The sequence below is a fragment of the Pseudophryne corroboree genome, chromosome 9 (genome assembly GCF_028390025.1).
Source record: "Pseudophryne corroboree isolate aPseCor3 chromosome 9, aPseCor3.hap2, whole genome shotgun sequence".
In the NCBI taxonomy this organism is placed as follows: Eukaryota; Metazoa; Chordata; class Amphibia; order Anura; family Myobatrachidae; genus Pseudophryne; species Pseudophryne corroboree.
Window position 1 is genome coordinate 131,936,819 of NC_086452.1, and position 19,975 is coordinate 131,956,793.

At 39.6% G+C, this 19,975-nt stretch overlaps 2 long non-coding RNA genes across 2 annotated transcripts; both read left to right on the forward strand.

The window, feature by feature from the left end:
• The first annotated feature begins 4,149 nt into the window (after positions 1–4,149).
• Positions 4,150–6,950, forward strand: LOC134956797 (uncharacterized). Its single transcript, XR_010186179.1, has 3 exons — positions 4,150–4,778; positions 4,980–5,256; positions 6,761–6,950. It is a non-coding gene; the product is annotated as an uncharacterized LOC134956797 (long non-coding RNA).
• A 58-nt stretch (positions 6,951–7,008) lies between these two features.
• Positions 7,009–8,067, forward strand: LOC134956799 (uncharacterized). The gene is made up of 3 exons (XR_010186180.1): positions 7,009–7,084; positions 7,664–7,740; positions 8,001–8,067. It is a non-coding gene; the product is annotated as an uncharacterized LOC134956799 (long non-coding RNA).
• Positions 8,068–19,975: the final 11,908 nt, after the last annotated feature.

Below are 19,975 nucleotides of genomic sequence, written 5' to 3' on the forward strand. Positions count from 1 at the left end.
TGGCGGCAACGCGCTGCTAATTATATAGAATACGAATCTCGCGAGAATCAGACAGCGGCATGATGACGTTCAGGTGCACTCAGGTTAACCGAGCAAGGCGGGAAGATCCGAGTATGCCTCGGAACCATGTAAAATCGGTTAAGTTCGGGGAGGGGTTCGTATCTCGTGGAACCGAACCCGCTCATCACTACTAATAACCTGACAAGATTCTTGGGCTTTTCTAACAAATTGATATAGCTGAAATAACTAATGGATGTTGATTTTGAGTCCCTTATATTAGAAGGATTTGATTGATTGTTTAGCAATAAAGTATAAGCCTAAGCACCATTCTTACAATTTAACTTGAATGAATTGGAAAGAACTAATCATACTCTTGGGATAAATTACCTTTATAGAATTAAAATTGTGTGAACATTGGACATATAGATTGATTGTTTGGTTATATGTGCCAAAGAACTAATTTTTGGCAATTTATGAATTAATTATTTGATACCTATAAAGTGCCAGACCTAATAACCAATTAATGACCAATGCTCCAGTGTGGTGTTTTATAGAAATATTTTAATGTACTAAGTGACACCGGCCGTGTGTGTGTGTTTGTTTTATCTGTAATTGGTATGTGATATGGTGGGGAAATGTATGTTTAATAAATATCAATTGTAAGTAAGTTTCTAGCATTACAGCGCTTCATTAGTTGTTTTTTCTTCTTTTTGATTATGGAGACGCAGTGATCTCCTATTTTGAAGCTGCAGTTTACTAAGGATCCTAAATATTAATTTATAGGTTTTTCGCATTCCCTGAGGAGTCAGCGCCTGGTTTATTTTTGTTTTATTTTTACCTTGCAATATTTTTAAATATATAGAAAATATGAATGTATATAATATACTGGATATCAGGACAAGGGCCATTTCTATATACATTGGCTCCCAGTATGAACAGTAAAAAATGTGTATCCTCCATAGTCATTCTAAAATGCGCCCCCAAAGACATTCTAAAATGTGCCCTGCCCCATAGACATAGAAAAGCAATTTTGTGCATGCCCTCACTAAAATGGGTGTAGTCTCCATAAAAGGGGCATAGTCTTGCAGGAAAAGACTACCTTACACACTAGTTTTCGACCCTGCATCAGCAGACCTTGGCCACCACAGGAAAGAAAAAAATTCTACCATATTAAGCACCACACAGTAATGTCCCTTGCACCATATTATTCCTCCTGTACTATATTATGCCACACACCGCGATGCCCGTGATACATTGTGACTTAAACTATGGCTCCTAAATCTTCTAATAACTTTTAAATTCTCTGCCCATTGCCAGGGGTTTCATGCTCTGGGTTCCATGCTCGTTGACTGAGGTTTAATGCTCTGGGTGTCGTGCTCATTGTCAGAGTTGTAATGCTCATTGCCAGTTGTTTCATGCTCTGGGTGTCATGCTTGTGGCCTGGTGTATAATTTATGTTGCCAGGCGTTTCATGCTCTGGGTGTCATGCTCATTACCAGGGATGTGTAATGGTTGTTGCTAGGGATTTCATGCTCTATGTGTCATGCTTTTTGGTGCCACCACTAAGTGCCTCAAGCCTGGCGCCGCCAAGCCTCCGCAGTGGTGAGGGCTTTAGTTTACACCAGTGGCTCCCTTATATTACCTGCTCCCGCTCCTCCCGGCCTTAGTGCTCCGCTCACTGGGTAGTGTTTCATGAAATGACATAGTTGTATCATGATGTCACAGTGCAACTGCTTCATTTTGTGAAGCTCTGCCCAGAGTACTATGGGTGGGAGGAGGGGGAGCAGATAATAGCAAACAGCAGGTGTTACAGTGGGCACCCCTTGTGATCACACGGCTCGCCCGCAGGTAGAAATGGCACTGATAATGATAGTTGTAATATTACATTAAAAACAAACATATATTCTGCAACACATCGAAAAGATTGTATAAGATGTATACCTGCAGACACAATTTTTTGTTACATATGTTTTATTAATGATAAGGTCTCATTTCAAGTATTGGAGGACATTTTAAAGACTTTTAGGCAGAGCCAGACCTAACTAATTTGGTGCCGTAGGGCTTAGGCAAGATTTTGGCTGGTGCACCCAGCAGATATTTCCACCCCCATGCTTAGTGTTTATATGCGGATACAAAAAGCACACACACTGACCCCGTTACTGCCCACCACCTAGCATCATATATTTCCCCTTCACTGTTCACCTCACAATCACACTTACTACTACCCTTACTGCCCGCCTCACAGCACAAACCCATCCTCTCCCCTCAATGCACACCTCACAGCACACTGCTGTATCTAAAGAATGCAGTCTATAGCGCATATTCTCAGCTTACAGCACAGCACCTGATGCTCTACCCTCAATGCACACTGCTGTAACAAAAGAAAAAAGGGACAGATTTTAGGGGACAGGCCCTTATACCCCCACATCAGAAGGCATTCTATAGGCCACATTCTCCACTTACAGCACAATTCTCCATGCTCACAGCATCTCTCTCCCCTCACTGCACAGAACCCTGGTATTCAGCCATCTCACCAGATAGTATTCAGCCATCTCACCACTACCACTCTGACCACTCTATCCTTGATCCTCTTCAATCTGGCTTTCGCCCACTCCACTCCATTGAAACTTCTCTGGTCAAAGTTGACAATGACCTGCTTTTGGCCAAATCCAGGGGTAACTAATCTCTGCTCATCCTCCTGGATCTCTCTGTGGTCTTTGACACAGTGGATCATCCTCTCCTCCTCCACACCCTCCAGTTAATTGGCATCTCTAGCACTGTCCTTGCCTGATTCACCTCATACCTTGCTAACCACTCACTCTCAGTGTCTGCCTCTGGCTCCACCTTAACCCCTTTCACCCTCCCTGTTGGTGTCCCTCAGAGTTCTATCCTTGGCCCCCTTCTCTACTCCATGTACACCTCTTCCCTGGGTGCACTCATATGCTCCTTCTGCTTCCAATACCACCTCTATGCAGATGATAATACGCAACTATAGCTCTCCTCTCCTGATCTCTCTCCCTCTGTACTCTCTTGGATATCCAGCTTCCTCTGTGCCATCTCCTCCTGGATGTCTGATGAATGCTGCCTGCAGCTCAACTTGGACAAAAACAAACTCATCATCTTTCCCCATCTAGAGTCCACTCCCCCAATATTTCTATCACTGTTGACAACACTATCATTTTCCCCGTTCCCCAACTCTGCTGCCTTGGTATCACTCTTGACTCCTCCCTCTCCTTCACTTCCCACATCCAATCTCTGGTTCTGTATACCCTCTATTGTTCTAAGTGTGTTGTATGTAAAGCGCTGCAAAACATTTGTGGTGCCTTAAAAATAAATTGTAATAATAATAATAAACAACCCCAACCCCGTCAGAGCATTTATATCCACCACAGCATCCCACACCCAGTACAGAACCCCTCACCCAGTACCTTTCTACCAGCGCAACACTCCTCCTTCATCACTCATATTATGGACTGACAGTTGACTTACTTAATTCTCTAAAGATATTAGGTACCAGCAGCAGTGGACATCTCTGTTTTTTCGGTTCTTTTCTGTTCACAGCTGGACTTGATGGCTGTAGTGCAGCCTACCGGATGCGGACCAGTGAAGTATGACTCCTGAGCTTTGCAAAGGCCCAGGACTGCCATCAGAAATTGTGTGGCACCGGAATGACAAAATAGGCAGGGACACCCCTCCCCTCCCCCAGGCAAAAAAGTTAAATAAATATAAATATATACAATATTCTTTAAAAGAAAAAATCTATATCAACATAAAGCAAAACCATCTTATACCCCTTGCACCATATTAAGTCCCCACAGTAGGGCTTCTGACACCAAATTATAATGAGTTGTGCACCTTTGACCTTCTATAAAGTGAAAACAACGATCAGAAAATTGTGATCAGACATCAGTGGATGAATTTGATTATAGAGTATGTATGCCAGTATGTCGTAGAGGCCCTGTGTGTCCACCTCCAGTCCTTTCCTTTGTAATATAGCAAGCCCCGGGCCCCCATCTCAGACTGACAACAATCACACAAAGTCACAAACACATATATTATATACTTACAAATCCGTCCTCCTAAGCGTCCTCTCTCCTACTCTGTCTGTGTCTGCTGCTCCTGTCCTGAGCTACGGCTCCTCTTCTCTTTACTGACTGGCGTGACATCATGCCGTGCCGTGCGGCTCCAACAAACTTAATCAAACAGCAAGCTGCCTTTTGTGATAGGCGGCGGGTGGCGCGGATCTGCGGTAGGCGGCAGCAGGCAGAGGGACGTAGCCCGCAGCCCTCCAATGACAGCTTCAACAGCCACGGTCAGTCCCACCAGCAGAGATCTGCGGCGGGTGGAGGGGAGTAGCCCAAGGCCTGCCGTTGCCAGCTTCAGCAATCACGGTCAGTCCAACCGGCAGCATACACCATCGGGAATAGCAACAGCGGGATGTTTGAACAGCCCAGGCCCTCCACTCTCTGTCAGAGTGGCCAGGCAGCGGTCAAGTGTACACAGGAATTGCCCTTGATGGCGGCCCTGCAAAGGCCCATGGGAGAAGTTGCTGTGGCTGGTCATGTGGAGCAGCCCTCTTGTTGGTAAACTTGTTCAAATGTTTATCAACTACAGTGAGCCACATATACAGTACAACATTGTCCCCCTGCTACTGTGATTATATACTGCAGCTGGAGGACACACATTTACTCCTTCATCACGGGCTACACAATATGGATTAAAGTGTCAGAGACTGACTGAACTATCCTGATAGTCTCCACCTAATACCAGCAATAGTGGTAACTATAATAAATATATGTACTTATTGCTTAGCCCTTTGGGACTTCCAGGGAATCCCTAGTTTTATGCAATCTGTTTATGTATAGAGCTATCATACACTTCTGTCATATAGCTCATATGAATTTTGTTTTTACCTTTTTTCATTGTTGTACTTTATTATATGATTTTATATACTATTAAATATCTGTGTTTTTATTAAGGTTGTCTCTGTGATTCTGAGCCCTTACACAGTCTGCCTTGTGTGACACCCACCTAGGCAAGTATCATAAAATCCTCACTAGATGTCCTCCCATCCGGTCAGTGGGCAGCAAGATTGTGTTACCTGTTCATTTGGACAAAATTCCTGTGGACTTTTCATCTGTGTGTGGTCCAAACATTTATGGTTGAACGGACTCTATAAATATTGCACTTAAATCTGCTGATACTCCTTCGGACCAACGCTAATTGGATCTCACCCTGGCAAATACCTCAGGACAGGTAACTATACCCACATATTTGGACAATGCCATTAGTCAATTGAGTTCATCCAGGCCTGGCACCACTTCTACACAGGACATTTATATTTAACCCATAGGAACAGACCATAGAAGGGGGCACAAAGGACACAATTTTTGCACCCATTTGTGATTGATATATACCTATACCCACTTGTGACTGTTATCCTGTTGATTATGTGATTTTAATATTTGTGTACTTTTAGTATTAAAAGTGGTAAATGATTTATTAGCACACTGTGTTGCTGACATGTGTACCTAAATGTATGTTCATTAGATTTGAGCGCTTTTTCTTTTATATATAAGTTTTCACTAAAACATTTAACACAATACAATTCAGTTCTAATACGCTCAGTCATAAATTATACCATCTTCTGCAAAGGATTTAATTTATATCACTGGGACACTTCAGTGAAGCTTCCTCTGGTGCAAAGATGTTTAAATGATTATCACCCTCAGCAACAATTTAGATTAGCATCCCAGAATTAATCATTTAGAATAGACAGACCTAGATGCTCTTGACAGACTTATCACATTAACTTATTAACTTATTGCAATGTATAATAACGATTATATTTAGAATAATCATATACAAGAGGGGCCCAAATTACCTCTATAAGAAATAGAAAGAGTTCTGAGTGGACTTATTCCAAATAGTCTATTTCCTAAGAAACAGTGTGAATTCTGATTTGGATAAAGTTACCAAGAGCTTAAAGAATATTGAATACCGCTGACTCTGTCTATCCAGGCAGTTTACTGATTTTCTCTTCTGTAGACATTAAATTTACATTGTAACAATTCTCCGTCGGTTGGGTAGCAAATATAGCCTTTGATGATTTTAGTATCTTGCTGACTGATTCCTGGAGAGCCTCGAGCTTTATATATCTACAGGCAATAGCCCATTTACAGGTTTACTGGATGGTCTATAACTTTGTTCCTTTACATAACGTGGTCACTGACAGCCATTTGCTTTATTAGGTATAGCTTTTGTAATGGACCCACTTAATACAGCTGTGCCTATTTCACTAGTCCATGAGCTGCAGCTGTCAATTAATAGTAATAAGCTGTTTTATATGTGCACCAACTATTTATCTTGAGCAACAAGCAGCTAATTCACATTGTACTTAACTATTACTCAAGTAGATCAGTGTCTAGGCTGCTTCTGTCTGCAGCATCCAATCTTTTAAGCTATGTAGAAGTCTCTCTTTGTGTACATGGCAGCCAGCACCTATTTATTAATTACACATCTTGCTGCACCCTAGTGTACAAGGTTGGTTATTGTGACATCTGGAATAATGGATAACTAAAACACATGGTCTGTTCAGGGTAATTTTCTACAGGCCTCTCCAGTGATTCAAGGGATGACCATCTGTGCGTCAGTAGCAGCTGTTATCCTTTCTTGTTTCCCTACTATGACTGTTGATGCGGCTATCTTCAGTTACGGAGAACGGCGCTGTCTCTGGTAAAACCACTTCTCTTGCTTACAGCCTCCAGCCACCATCTCTCCTCTAAGATGGCTGCTCAATGACCACCAGCTCTCACACCAGCCAGCATGAGCCAGCCTCTCCCTGACGCTGCATGTGATATCTGTGTATCCAGTGCACGGGTGAGAGTTCCCATTCACCATGTGCTAGCTCTGTAGCTCTAATCATACTGTCACCAATGATGCTCTGGCTCCATTAAATGTATATAAAGGCAGTATTTACAAGTAAATGAATGGCTCCACTCACCTGGAAGTACATGAAAGCTGGAAGTCCAAGCTGGAGATCTTGAAGTCTGAACATGATGCGCTTTCAATACACTGATATTTTGTAAGTAATAAATGAGAAAAAAATGGCTGTGTTGGGTGTTTTTAGTTAATAAATTACTTAAATATTTAGACAATGTGTACTTGATGTCCAGGCATGCTGGCACTTGTGGTTCAACAAGTGACACATGTATGTGTAATGTGTATGTAAGGAATTATCTTTACCTTATTGATGTTTACATTTATCCCTGAATGGAGAAATATTGGCACACAAGGAATGTTTAGTTACTGCCAGCAAGATTTAGAACAGTATTTCTGTACATTACGTACACCATTGGTTGGACACATTCCAGCAGATGATGACATGCTCATGTTTTTGAAGTCAGAGACTTTTAATAGTATAAAAGCAGAAGCCTTTTACTGGCTGCCATATACACTGTGTGCTGATCTCAGGTATTCAACATGATGCTCATCACAGTGTTTATGCTGGTTGGTGTAACCCTCTCTCAGAGGACAGGTGAGTATGTAATAGGAATAAAACATCATCTGTAACTGCAAGTTTATTATTGATATATTTTTTTAATGTTTGTCTTTTACCCTCTGTAGATATTATTATCTGTTTAATTACTGTATGACATATTAGGTGCTGATTCCGTTCCTGATCCAAAGTGTGTAGCGCAACCTGGGGATAAATCAGCATGCTTGTCACTTACGTTTGTAGTAAGTAGTATTGTATTTATATGAAATATATACATTGCGTCAGTCTTCATTACCTCTTCTCACCCTCCCTCCCTTCTTGCACTTATCATCTGCCCCCATTCATCTCATGCACACTATTAATGTCTTTTCATGCTTTCCAGTAGATCCTCCTTTCCATCTCATTTATTTTCTATCTTTATTTTCCTTTTATTTTGTCACGTGAACTTTTCTAAATATAATATACTAGCTTATGTTTTATTTCTTATTGTATTTTTCAATAGAAAACTGGAAAACTGGTTACAGCACTTCAAAGCTTCCTCTGTGCATGTCCTGAAAATGCGGTACTGTAAATAAGCTGATTTCTATGTTTTACATTATCAGTGATAAATACAGATGAACACAAAAACAAAATTCACAACCATGAAGCACTTGTATTCCTGCCAGTGTGCCCCATTGGAAAATTAAGACACCTATTTTTGGATGAGACCAAACCTCTTTTTTTAAACAGAATAGGAAGAGTGAAAATAAGGAATTTCCATAATGACAAGTTTAAACTTGTAATTAACAAGCACTTTATTGCTTTAGATCTGTGATTCTCAAAATTAGTCCTCAGGGTACACTTACAGTCCAGATTTTAAAGATGCTTAAGCAGTGATGTTTTATTTATACCCCAGTCAGTCTGAGTATACCATCTGGGAACAAGCATGGATTGCTGTATAATCTGGACAGTTAGGGCACCTATAGGAACTAAGTAAGAGAACCACTGCTCTATAGCCATAGTTTACTATTTAGGTGCAACTAGGTGCAATTAGTTTTGACTTTGTCAGCACAGTATTTTATATATGTGTGTGTGTGTGTGTGTGTGTGTGTGTGTGTGTGTGTGTGTGTGTGTGTGTGTGTGTGTGTATAATTTTTTTTTTTTTTTTTATGGATGCAAATTATCCATGACTAGAAAAGCAGGGTGAAACAGACTTGATCACAAAACACAAAATATGCCATTAGCCAAAATTATAGAATGGAATGAAAGTGAATGAAATTCTCTATACCTATCCCTGTAACTTGAAATAGAAACAAAATGAATCTTTATCAAGGACCATTCACACTGGTGCTTTAAGATATTTGCAGTTTCTATTACAATTAAATGTGTGTACTGTATGTGTGTATATACACACACAGTATGTGTATACATACCCCTTTGCATATTAATGCAATAAACATAAAGTCCTACTAGCATTTTTTTACTTACGTATTATTCATATTTTTTACAGGGTCAAGCTTTCAATTTCCAAGAATTTAAAAAATTGTATTTTGCGCTGAAAGCTGAACTTGTAAGTAAATGTTTCTACATACATTTATTAACATGAATAATAATATGATTGGTACATGTGGTAATACAATGGATTTTTTCATGAAGGAGTCTTACTGTGGAGGCATTTAATCACTTCATCATGCTCTAGATATTCCCCATTGAGAAACAGCAATTTTCAACAAAAATATTTACCCAATTTGCCCAGTGACAATGTTAGAAGTACGGCTTCAGGGTAATCTACTGTACATCTGACAGCAGCTGACAGGTCAGTCACTGATAGGTGCAGAACATACGCTGCAGATAAATAATGTGTGAGGCTCCAAACACTCAGGACAGTACTCAATGATATAATTATTGTGAGACCACATGGTTTCCTGTGAGCAATGTGGTATTTCAAACTGCCCCACTAAGCTGTACAACATGTTATATAGCTCAGTGGGTAAGATAGATATATATATATATATATATATATATATATACAAAGTAGAGGAGTTCCATTCAGCATATATACATTTTGTGTGCATAACATTTTGGCTGTAATAACCCGTGCAATATAGTGGAAGGAAAAAAGTGACTATGAAGTTTCAGGCCATATGGGACAGTAGAACATTCACAGTTGTGGCATTTTACCATGGGCGAACTGCAAATCTCACAACGGATGTGCAGCTGGATAATGACAATGCTAAGTGTATGATTAGAGTAGGTTCATTCCATATGTATAAATGTATCCTTAATTACAAATCCCTTTTGGGTCATTTGGCACCACTAACAATCTCCACCATGCAAATACCAGACGTTCACATTGTTTCTTGAAATTAGCATCTTATTTACATCACAGCTGCACACAAAGTTGCTTATAGTGTCCCTGGCACTTAGGTTTTTTATTGTTATATATATATATATATATATATATATATAGCCTAATCAAAGGCGGCAAAGCCATGCACCCATAAAAAAAGAATACAGAAAAATGTGTATTTTGAGCACCTCCCTGCCCACACTGCAGCATGTGATGGGCTGAGGAGAAGATCTGCAGCTGCTTTTTCCAGGTAAGGGATGGGGACCTGGGCCCCCAGTGGGCCCCTCCATCAGACCTGGAGCCCGGGTAATTAGTACACACCCCTACCTCTTGGCACCCCTGCCTGTGTATGCATTGTACTTTTATCACATCAGTTATGTGAATAGGATGCATGTTATGTGGAAATCTAGCTTCCATAAAGGCCCCTTGGTTTCTTTAAAAATTGAAAAAATATGTGTAATGTGATCACATTTTGAGCAGAACTGCTTGTGTGACTTCCTATGTAGGAGTGATCAGCTAGGTAATAGTAAGTTTAAAAAAGTGTTGACTCTGAATTTGTGATCTATTTGCAACATTGTGATTGTCCTAAATATTATGCCGGCAGAACAATCAGGCATTTAAAACACATTTTTTGGAAAATCACAGAAATATTTTGTGTAAGACTCTAAAGCTGGCCATACACCTAAAGCTTTATTGTGCGATCTGGCTGGTTGGAATAAAAATCTGGTAATGTATAGATGCAAATGACAATTGAAAATTTGCTCCTAAATTATGTAAAACTGACAAAAATGGTCCTTCAGACAGTTTGGTTAAATCAACTGGATTTAACCAATTTGTCTAATTTACCATTTTTGTCTGTTTTCCAGTGTTTGGGAACAAATGGTCAATTGTCATTTGCTCTCATCCATTACCAGATTTTCATTCTAACCAGCCAGATTGGACAATAAAGCTTCAGGTGTATGACCTGCTGAAGGTCCTAATTCAGACCTGATCGCTCCTCTGCAAATTTGCAGAGGTTTGCAATCAGTCACCACCCAGACAGAGTGAAAATCCGCCCCATGCAAGTCTGCGTATGCCGGGCGAAAAACATTGCATACGCCGGTCAGCTGCAAATCCAGTCTGTGTGTATCCCAGGACCTACTCCTACAGTGTGAAAGAAACAGGCTGATCGGGGCAGGAGCTGATGTCACACACCCTCCCTGAAAATGCTTGGCCATGCCTGCGTTCTTCCTGACACTACCAGAAAACGGCAAGTTACCGTCCCCAAACATCCACTTCCTGTCAATAAAACCTGTGAATGCCTAGCAATCAAAAAAGATGCCGAATTCTTTCACAGTTTGGCTTCGCATATGTGCATTACGATGCATACACATGCACAGTTGATCGGTAATTGGCCGCCTTGCGAATTTGCACAACAGAGATCCTGTCTGAATTAGGCCCTAAGTCCCAGTGTGCTTTAGCATTTTGTGGACTAGTCTAATGGAGGATACTTATGGCATCTGAGACTGATAGGGACTGATTATATTCCTGCTACTAGTGGCATATCTATAATGGGTGCAGGGTATAAAGTGTTCATGGGCTCATGTGTCCACGTGGGGCCCACACTGCACACTTTGCACCCATTTATTTTATACCCAATTTTCTGGAGTCCCACAGTCAGTGTCAGAGCTGCACAAATCATAGGGAAAATGGCACAATGGCAATTTTTGTGGTGTTTTGTGCATGCACAATAGGAAGAGTCTACTAGTCCTCACAAGGGTGCTGCTGGTTAGAGAGTATGGTGTCCAGATGGAGACTGCACACAGACCCCTTCTCTCTTAATGCGTCCTTACCTGCTACTGTAAGAGTGGATAGATTCAGTAAGTTGTGTTGGCAGGGCTGTAGACACTGGGCACTAGGGTCACCAGGGGATCCTAGCGCTGTCCCAGAGTCTAGTGCGCATGTGCAGATCTCCAGGAATATGGTGTGGTGGCCATTTTCCCAGAGATCTCCTTACTGTACATGTGCAAATCTCCAGAACAAATGTCACCACCCCATTTACCGGATATTTACTTAGAGATGCTGCAGCCAGCGGTGAACTCCGGAGAGGTGAGTATTGCACCCATTGTAAATACTTCAGTGGGGATGAGAAGATCAATAGAAGAATTCATTTTACATTTTTTGTTATTTGAAAGATAATTTAAAACACCTATTAAGGTTCTAATATACAAATATGTTACAAATCTTCCTTAGATTCTGAACAATCTGTTTTCTTCTAAGTGTCTTTTAGGATCATAACAATGTTGCAGTTGCATCTTGCAAAGGGATTGCTGAACAAACATTTTACATAGTATATGAAGAGAGACTATGGTTAATAAGTTCAGATTAGTGGTTAAGGAAACATTGTTATGACAGATATGTAGTATTGGTACCAATTTTTGTCCACAAGTTATAGAATGAGAATCACTTAGGGATCCCCATCTATCATCAATAGTTACAGTAGCAACCATTGATGGTTTGTGGTTGAGGATTTTACCATTATTAGGAGAGGTACACATATTGTGATGGAAGACTGGTGGTGGCGTGTATATGCTGTGGTCTGAATAACCGTAGTAGCCAAACATTGATGGCTGCTTTGATATAATGCAGCAATATAGTTTAGACATCGATAGACAAGCAGTACCCACTGCTGGTCCTCATAATTTGTGTCAATTATATTTGTGAATTTAATATAACAATGAGAATATAATATTGATGAAAAGTGAGGTCAAGTCAAGAGTGGTCATTTTGTATAATTGGTTCGCACATGCCTTTCTTTTATTTCCATATTTTAAAAGTGTCTTCTATTTTGTGTATAAACAAAGACAATTATTTTAAAAGAATGCTGTACAGCTACATATTTATACTGAAATAATGGAGAAGAATGGTTCTGGGATGCTGCATATATTACTGACTTACTGTACTTAATATTACATTATTGAGCAGAATTTTCAGAAGACAGATGTAAAGTAATAAAATATGTAATGATATTTATTGTAAAAGTATATTTTACTTATCATTTCTGGTCAATTCACAGGCATGTGTTGGTTGTGATGTTAATATTCTTTTGGGTACAGGACTGAAATTGGTAAGTGTACTGTACATACAAAAATTACATGTATACAGCTCCCTGGTGTGTTTAGCAGAAGGGTTTGAAAACCTATGGCTGGTTTGGTCACTAAATATTGTCCAAATATATTTTGTACACTATGCTAATCTGTCTCTCTGTCTCTGTCTCTGTCTCTCTCTCTCTCTCTCTCTCTCACTCACTCTCCCTCCCACTCTCACACACGACACATTATATGTACATTATGGGGGTTATTCAGATGTTGAAGCCAAAAAAAAGCAAACTTGGCAAAACCATGTTGCACTGCAGGTGGGGCAGATGTAGCATGTTCCGACTTAAAGAGATTTAGATTTGGGTGGGGTATGTCCAAACTGAAATCTAAATTGCAGTGTAAAAATAAAGCTGTTTAACATTTGTGGGCTACATGCAAAAGCAGCCAGTATTATTTACCCTGCACAGAAAAAATATAAATGTATATTTGAATAGCATAATGGTTTGTTCCAGATACAAACTTACATGCTTTTTCTGCCTTGCTACCAAATCAGAATCAGACGCTATATGCACACTATGAACTATATAGTCAAATTGTTCACCTGTTCTACTAAACATTTTACACAGGAAATCCCCCACCACCTAAGATCCTGCACTTGCCCCTGAGATGTATTCTTTATAAATGACATATTATGCTGTTATTCATCACCAGCTTCCCACCTCTTATTTAGTCATTTGTAAAATGTTATGTTATTTTAAAATGGAGATCAACTGAATTAAAAAAAAACCCTCTAATGTTCAAATATGGAAATTCTAGTTCTATTTAGAAAAGTTATGCTAGTGTGTAGGACTATTTATGCGATTTATATATAATGCATTTTTCAGTTTGCCTTGGACTAATATTAGAAGAGCAGCAATATACACACAGAAAGTTTTCATGTTTACAGATGTAGTAGAATGTGTTGCACCATGGTACTGAGGGCCTCATGCAGAGTTTGAAACAAATGCAGCTAAAGTTTATAAGTTTGAACCCTAACAAAACATTGGAAGGGGTGTAAAGGGTTTTTCTTGTTTGGTTGCATGCAGGATAAATGCTGCCAGCTTTAGCATATAGCACCTATATACTGGATAATTCTGTTCCTACACTACAGTGTTTCTTTCTGCACATTATATATGCCCCCACCCTGCAGTGCAGCATTTTTTTCACAAAGTACAAAATTACACCTTATAATTGGATTTATTGCTATATTTGAGGAGTATCTTTATTACAAAAAAATATTTTCTGGATAGACAGTATATGCAAATTTCTAGCACCCCCTTAATGTGTATCGGGTGGGTGTGGGACACAGCAGGTACTGTCTCAAAAAAGGGACTGTCCTGTGAAAATCAGGACATTTGGGAGGTTTGCTGTTCCACTATTTTCACTGATACAAACAGTACCATAGTTTCTATGGGACTTGATATATTGCAAGAAGAATTACAAGGTTTGATCCCAGTAGATAACAATATATGCAGGTGGCATTAGCCCATAGTAGCCTGAGCAGTAGTTGCTCTCCCCACTGACACATGAGCAGCCTGGCGGCTGTGTATGCACATTAGACTTGCCACGTCCGACCCCAGAAGCAGAGTAATGATAGCATAAGCCATCCCTTTGCTTCCAGCTTTTTGCCTGGAAGGTTCATATCTCTTATCTTATCTAGAGAATGTTAGTAAATTTCAGTGAAATTATTTATTTATGTAGGGTGACCGTATTATCCCTTTTAACTGGGACGCCTACGGATTACAGAGGATCTGTGGTTGATTAAAACCAGCGGAAATGTAGGCTTGAAGTCACCCAACTACAGAACCTGTGTAATCCATGAGCGTCCCAGATAAAAGGTATAATATGCTCACCCTAATTTATGCTTTGAGAGTGTAGGGGATATTAGCACATCCACGTCACAATAATAATGCAGGATGTACTAAATAGGACTGTAATGATCTACTCACAGCTAGAGACACATCAGGCGGAAGCAGTTTCTCACCTAATTACTGTAGCTTGTACATTGTAGTGATCAGTCACCAGCAAAATAGTTTAAAGTAAATCAAATGAGTGCGTTTAGTTTTATGGCACAACTCTGACTGATATAGCCACATTTCATGTAATCTGACAAAACATAATGTACAGGTTTTATTTCAATGCTTTTATTGATAATGTAATTACTATGGGGATTATTCAGGTTTGTTAGCAAACCAAAAAAGCTGGCAAATGGACAGAACCATGCTTCACTGCAGGTGGGGTAGATGTAACATGTGCAGAGAAATTTAGATTTGGGTGGGTTATATTCTTTCTTTGCAGGGTAAATACTGACTGCTTTATTTTACACTGCAATTAAGATTTCATTTCTAATATCCAACCCAAATTTAACACTCTGTGCACATGTTACATCTGCCCCACCTGCAGTGCAACATGGTTTTGCCCGTTAGTGTGCTTTTTTGGTTTACTAACAAACCTGAATAAGACCCAATGTATAAACACATTTACATGCATTATAAAAGCATCCAATACTTCATAAAATTAAAATGATTTTTCCACTATGTCAGTGTTTATCATGCTAAACATTCTGCTACTACCAGTACATGAGCCATGAATTTGACATCATTTCAGTCATTTTTTTATGTGTTGTTTAAAAATACTAAAGAGAAGATGTATATAATACTCAGTATACTCTGACATAGTGATTGGTATTTATGCAGCTACAAGGATGAGGTAATATAGCGGATAGTGCATTTTCTGATTCCTGGGTAACATATAAAATGTTACTGCTTTATACAGATACACAGAGATATTTCAGTAATACTCAGGGGTTACAGAATGTACCACTTGGAGAAGGTGCTCCTACTGTAATCTGTAGTTATCTGAAAAGCTTTATCCTTTTAAAAAGACTTTATTTTTCCAGCTCATGCAGATGAACAGGGCCGGATTAAGGGCCACATGGGCCTGGGGCTGAAAATATTCAAGGGCCTAATGTGAGAAACTGGGGAGGTGTGATTAGTGCTGTGTGGGTGTGGCCAGAGCTATGTGGGCGTGTACACCCTCTACAGTCTACACTATCAGCTGTAATGTCTTGCTAAATATGTAAAAATATAGAAAATTGCATAAAATATAAATGCAATCTTAATAGTTATGATTTATGGCTGACTATGTGGCCAGCTGGTGGCTAGTGATCATCATGCTGCCATAATGATGGACCTATTTTTATGTGGAGGCCTGGAGCTGTAGCTCTATCCGCCACATTGTTAATCTGGCCCTGTAGATGAACCGTGTTTATTTTACAGTAATGGTGTAATCCAATGACTGGTGATAAATGGTGAATTGTGAGGTCGATGTGCTGATTCTGATATTTAAGCTCAAAGAGAATATTTTTACTTAGTTTGTACTGGATAAAACAATCTGAATACACACATTGCTATAATAATTAAAGCTATCTATTATTATGATGACTAAGTAAGCCATGAAGTGTTATTTGGCAAAGGGGGTATCAAAAATAAATAGTAAAACTTATATAATTCATAGTATATTCTCAGATAAATTCATTTAGGACTTATTCAATAAATTAATCTATACATTTTTCAATGTGATTCTAGGAAGACGTACTCTCTAGTAACATTGAGGATGTGGACAAACTAACATCAGCAGTAAATAATTTATTGGTAAGTTACAGTATATTTACTGTTTTAATTGTTTTTCTCCATCTTGTAAATATAGATATTATACTGTACATTGAATTTATTTGCAAACTGTCACAATCATGTTGCTGTCATGTAGTATTTGAATCATAGCATTATTGTGACATACTGTATAATAAATGAGTTTAGGGTTAGTACACAGGTTTGATTAAAACACCACTTATTAGTTGTGACAGACAAATCCTTTCACTTTGTATGGAAAGCACTGTCCCATCACTTTTGGAGACATTAGCTCTGCACTAGAAACATACATCAAAGTTTCCTTGTAGCTTCCAGAAAAGTCCAGATGTCTAAAGCCTAAGGTAGCTTGTCCTGTCTTGAAATGGAAGTTTTATCTTCATAGCCAAGTGTTTCTGCAAAAGGCAAATTCCCAACTCATACCAAGAATTTTTACTTTATATGTGAGGTACAAATAAAAAATGTTTATTCAGGAAGCAGCTTTGTTTCTAGCCCTAACCTATAGTCCTGAATAACTGTAATGCTGTTGTGCTGCTACTTTATCACTAAATGCATTTCCTTAACATGGTCTACCTAGATTGATATATTGTCTCCCACTATTATCTGTGATAATGTCTCTGCATGTCTGGCTGCAGGTGTGTACTACTTACATAAAATCTCCAGTCACAACCTGCTCCCAATTCCTTATTTAGGGGGTGGATTTCCTAAAGCTTCTAAACATGAAAGTGGAGGTATTGCCCATAGCAACCAATCAGATTTTAACTATCATATCTCTATTGTGTTAAGATACTGTAAGAACCATTCGGCCATCTAGTCTGTCCCTTTTTTAACCATATTGTTAACTCAAATCCTATTTGATCATTATATCTTTGTAAATATATCCTTATGACTATCCCATGCATGTTTAAATTGCTCTACTGTATTAGCCTATACCACCTCTGATGGGCGGCTATTCCACTGGTCCACTACTTTTTCTGTGAAGTAAGTTTTCCTTACATTTCCCCGGCATGTCCTCATGTTCTATTACTTCTTTTCCTTTGAAGAATTTCTTCCTCCTGTACCTTGTAAAAACCCTTGATATATTTGAAAGTTTCGATCATGTCCTCTCTTTCTCTTCTCTGCTCCAACCTATACACATTAAGATCTTTTAGTCTTTCCAGGTAACATAGAAACATAGAATTTGTCGGCAGATAAGAACCACTTGGCCCATCTAGTCTGCCCCTTATTTTTTTTTTTTTTTTTTTATCACTAACCTTATTTGATCCTTATTTCTTTGTAAGGATATCCTTATGTCTATCCCATGCATGTTTAAATTGCTCTACTGTCTTAGCCTCTACCACCTCTGATGGGAGGCTATTCCACTTGTCCACTACCCTTTCTGTGAAATAATTTTTCCGCAAATTTCCCCTGAACCTCCCCCCCTCCAGTCTCAGTGCATGTCCTCGTGTCCTATTGCTTCTCTTCATTTGTAAGTTTTGTGATGTAGACCCTGCACCATATTAGTTGCCCTTCTTTGTACTGTATCTAATGTGTTTTATCCTTCTGGAGATATGGCCTCCAGAACTGAACACTGTATTCTAGATGAGGCCGTACTAACCACCTATACAGTGGCATTATTACTTCTTTCTTACTGCTACTGATTCCTCTCCCTCTGCCATACCTCCCAAATTGTCTAAATAGCAGAGAGAGACATCCTCGAGTGCCAAAGGCGTGCGGCTAAAATTAGTGGGTGTGGCCTCATGGGTAGCGGGTGTTTCCTCATGGCAAGAACCAGGAATACAAGCCACTCCCCTGTTTCCATCAGTATGGGGATATGAAAAGTACTCAGTGAGCTGCTGGCCATTCCACCTGTCTCTCCCTGCTGGGGAATAGACGCTGTGTCCATGCGCACAGCATCTATTAACTGCTGCTCTGCTCAGAGCAGCGAGTGACATGTGGGATATCCCAACTGAACCCCCCACTATGGGACACTGTGACTCGCTGGTGTGACAGCGGGACAGACAGGGAAAATCGGGAATGTCCTACCAAAATCGGGACAGTTGGGAGATATGCTTATGCTACATTGCTTACCTGCCTTTAAGTCATGGAGGAGCCGGGTGCTGCATGTAATGTTACAGTGCAGCATCCGGCTCCTGTCACTGAGGGGGAGCCAGCACTTGGTGTCATCCCTTGGCTGGAGATACCTCTGCACCCCCCTAGTAATGCCACTGCTGTCATAATGCTGAAATCATTTCACTGGTTTTAAATTTAATTTACACTGATTCAGACATATCTGTGTCATTGCATAGAAAAATAATGTTGTTTTTTTTCATACAGAGCACATACTGTATACACACACATATTAGACATGGCTTTGTTATTACACTGTACTTTACAGTAGGATTAGACTGCCCTCCATACTTCATAACATCCTTCATAATCCTTCATCCTTCTGAATCAGTGCAATTTATATTTTCCCTCCTTCTATTCAAAATGTTTTTGTTCCATTGACACATTTTGCACCCAGTAGCTGGATTTGCCCTTAACTTGAAATCAGCCCAATAAACACCAGCTCTATACTCCAAGATGGACTTACAGTCCATGGTACCAGTGTGAGCACTACAGAGCATTCAGCAATCTAGAACCTGACCTAGGCATTCCTAGTAACTATGGATATTAGTCATATTATTGCTCAACCTTCCCCTGATGGCAATAAGTGCACTAGATCTAACAATCTTATACAATCCTCTCCGTTCCCGACCTCTCTGCTCTGCACAAGATCAACGTCTCTCATCCACACTCATTACTTATTCACACTCAAAATTACAGGACTTTATCCGGGTTTCACCCACTCTGTGGAATGCCCTCCCATGCACAATAAGACTTGCCTCTAGTCTCCAAACCTTTAAACGTTCCCTGAAAACTCACCTCTTCAGACAAGCCTAACAAATTCCAGACCCACCGACATAGCCTTCAGTTCTTCCCTATCTAATTACATCCTCTCTGTACAGTATACATAACAACACATATTTTGTCTTTCTTTACTCTCACACCCTCCTGACACTTGGCCAACATTGCGGGGTATCATCATACAACCCATTAAGAACCTAGCAATCTGGTGGACCATTATGCTATAGATAGCATCTATCCTTGTGTATCTATGCCTATTTCCCTATAGATTGTAAGCTTGCGAGCGGGGCCTTCCTACCTCTATGTCTGTCTGTTTTTACCCAGTTTTGTTCTATTACTGTTGTTCTAATTGTAAAGTGCAACGGAATATGCTGCGCTATATAAGAAACTGTTAATAAATAAATAACACGTAAACTTTCTAAGTGATAAAATAACTATGACATTCATTGCATATATAACCAAAACATAAGACATTCTCCTAAACCACTCATACTAT